A 3,872-nucleotide genomic window follows, 5' to 3' on the forward strand; every position below is an offset into this window, starting at 1 on the left:
GTTTGCATGAAGATAGTGAAAAAGACTTGAGGACTTCAAATGCTGTTCCACTAAGATCTTCTATGGGCAGATTCAGTTGTATTCACTTTCGCTCTGTTATTTACAGATTTACGCATCTAAGAATTAGCGCTAATCTTTCAACATGTGCCATGATTCTCCGAGCTTGAATCTGTTATCTTTACTTAAGATGTACATGACCTTCGTATCATACCTTTATTATCTTGTTATGTTTTTTATTTATTTGTTTGTTTGCTTCTGATGAATTCTGTTAAATGCTTTAAACGATTCTGAGGAATGAAGTCTTATTGAACGCACACAACTGGGAACCACAAGACTTCAAATAAGAAAACCTGTATATAACCTCAAAATCGAATTAACAATTACGTAATACTAAATGGGTCGATGTTAATTATATGCATATATTTATATATGTTTTATTAGATTTATTAAGTTTTATTATAAATATTTATATTATCCATGTACCAACTAGTTTATTAACATATTTTCTTCTGTACTTGTTAATAAATGCTAATAGGATCATATCAACGAACCTATTGGTACCTATATCAATTCTATTAATGGTTTATCCTCAGCGCTAATACCCCTTAATAAAAAATATTATAGTAACAAACCTTAATAAACTGAGTGAGAGATAAGGAAAACTTCAACTGATATCTGCATATGCGCAGTAATTAATAGATAACCGTTGCATGAATGCAATATGTGAAAAAGGCGTGTTTTATAAGACAACATCACTTTGAGAATGACTTAAGGATTATATCCTTTACTGGAAACTGTTTTTATTGCCTTTAAGTATATAAAATTTGTCTTCGTTTTATCAACTAAGCATTGTTTTTATTTCGCCCTCGGTTTTAATCTTCATCGAAACCGTCTGTTTCTATTAATAGACTTTGTCTGGAGACAACCCATATTATTGTTAGTACGGACGACGTCCTTTGGTCGGAATGAAAGATCTTAATAGAATTTAGGATCCGAAAATCTTTTTAAGGGTTTTTAAAGTGAATGTAAGTTAAACAGTATGATATGGTATTCACTTTTTTCTCTACATTAGATTCGGATAAATTGTTCATCCTTTAAAACTGGTAATTAGTCCAGACGAACATAACCAATTAACATACTCATACTCTTTAGTTGTTCGGTCCGAAAGGGAGATGACAGGCAAGTCACCGTTTGGTGTTTTAGTGGATCTCAAGTAGCTTTCATCTTCAAATATATCCTTATTAAAACACAATACTATACTACACAAAACAGACCTTGGAAATGCGACATCTTACCTAATATCCGAAAGCTTATTAAACAATGCCTTCTTATTTTATTGGATGTTTTTCTTACATGGACTAGATACATTATCCACATATAGCGTTAGGGTTATGGCCTACAAAGTTTCCATATTTTCCCACGCTAGCAATAATGTCAATAACTAGCATCAGTTTATCATTGAATTGGAACAGACTTGGTTCATTCTATTTTGGGATTTTGGATATGTTAATCAACACGGGGAGAACAACTATCCCCTGTGAGTTCATTTAGCACGAATACATATCTTCATTATCCTCCAAACAAAACGTTACGTAACAATAAGACATCATTTAGTGGCCTCGACTTAAAGGAAAAACATATTCAAGTATAGAAACTATTTTAAAATGAAGTTGGTCGGACATATATAACCTCATACCATGTTTAATAAACCCGAATTTCGGAAACTTGATATTTGATTTTAAACAAGAAAATGGTATTCTACAATATTCCTGATTTTCTCAGTTTATCAATGAGACGCGATTGAACACAAAATAATTTAGATAAAGCGAAAATATCATATAGAAGTTTAATAAAATTTATCAAAGCAAAATTGTTTAATTTACCCGCAAAATATTAAAATACAAAACATATAAAGTATGATCTTCATTGTCTAGTAAGTCACTGTACGAAAATAGGCTGAGCAGGTTCGAATCCCGCCTTCGGTATGAATGGTGGTCAATATCATTAGTTGAGAGACGATTTTCATCATTCATTATAAGGCAACTGCTTCGCTTTCTGCAACCCCTGAAGTGCCTCGAAAAAGTTCCACTTTTGGTCTCTAGAAGAATTTTCTGAATTATGGTGGGAAAAAAAATAAAAAAAATTCTAAAAAAAATCTCTTAACCCACCTATCGTATATAATATACCAAATATTTACGACCTATGGTACGTGGACCTATGGGTGGGATCACATAAATAAATACAGATTCTTAAAAAGGTGCCTGCATGAGTGCGTGCGTGTGTGTGTGTGTGTATGTGAAATTGTGAAATTTCACAATTAAGGATGGCCTGCACGACATTTAAATGCTAAAGAAATTATAAGGAATGTTCTTTATCCATAATCGTACTGTAACTATTGTGAGAATTATCTAAATCCAAATCTTTACTGCCGTTTGAGTCATTCTACGTCTTTCGTTAGGGAGAAAAAGCCGATCACACAAAACATTTTTTATGACTCATCAAACTGGTTTGCTGATTTCAAGGCGACGACCAATTTATATTCTGAATGGACTTTATCAATTATTTACTTTTTATGTTTTATCCTAGAATACATTTCTGAAAAAAATATATACATACAAGCAAAGCTAACACACCTCCTTTATTCAATTATCATTTTGTAATATTTAACAGAAAAATTGAAATGTAAATACTCTGTCTATAATCAATACTCCGAAACTTGTACTAATGGTCACAATTAGGAATAGAATAAGTTTCAGAGTATTGATAATTCGAGTATTCACATTTCAGTTTTTTCATTATTCAGTCATTTCAGTATTCACATTTCAATTTTTCAGTTAAATATTACAAAATGATAATTGAATAAAGAAGATGTATTAACTTTGTTATAAATATTTTCATTTGATCTTAAAATGATTAACGCATCTTTTAATTTTGTTGAATGTACGCTATTACTTTTTTTTTAATTTTTATTTTCCCGTATATATATTTCATGTTTCGTAAGTAATATTTGAAGATTTGAACATTTGTTGTCAGGCCCTTCCCAATATCAGTAAGGTATGGATTGAATAATAATTGTCCAAGGCCTGAACCCTGCGATACACCATTAGTCACCTTAAATCTGGCAGATTGACACCCACGTATATGACTTTCTGATATCTGTTCATAGGCCATCCATTTATCCAAGACAATAGTGAATTTTCGATCACATATTCTCCAGTCTATGCAACAGCCTTTCATGTGGTATCTTACAATGTACCTCAGCAGAGTCTAATTGTAACAAAGCATTGGCATTCCCGTTATACAATCGTGCAAATAAGCTGTAACTATGTTATAAAAAATTAGCACACTTTTCAGATATGACCACCCATTTAGAAAACCCTTTTTTTTCTTGAAAATTATAGCATGTCTAGGCGAGCACTTACCAATTTCTCTAAAATCTTCACAACCACGTCGGAGTTACTGATAGGTCGAAGGTTAGACACATCAGACCCAAGCATGTCGAGAGCGTAACCAATTCGGCTGAACATTTCTTTGATATACGTGCTGGTATCCCGTCTGTCACTATTGTCAAATTCTTATTAAGCTATGCAACAGCTTAGAACCTCTTTCTCAAGCACCTCTGTTTCTTCATTGAACGTGGTGTCTAGAAACATCTGGGCTGCCCAAAAGACAATATGAGTTGGATCGGTTGGACTCGCTGCTGTTATGTCATTGGAAGTAGCATAATCATTTAATATACCTCCATTTTTGTTTGTCATTTTGCTATTCCATACTGTTTGGTTGGCATTAAGAAATGACTATGTCAGGGGAACAGTGAAAGTTACGAACTTAGGAGCGAAAATACAGGAGGTAAGGTTGAGATGGTTTGGTCA

This window comes from Typopeltis vanoorti, unplaced genomic scaffold (genome assembly GCF_054136105.1).
Source record: "Typopeltis vanoorti isolate ZY-2024b unplaced genomic scaffold, IOZ_Tvanoo_1.0 HiC_scaffold_362, whole genome shotgun sequence".
In the NCBI taxonomy this organism is placed as follows: Eukaryota; Metazoa; Arthropoda; class Arachnida; order Uropygi; family Thelyphonidae; genus Typopeltis; species Typopeltis vanoorti.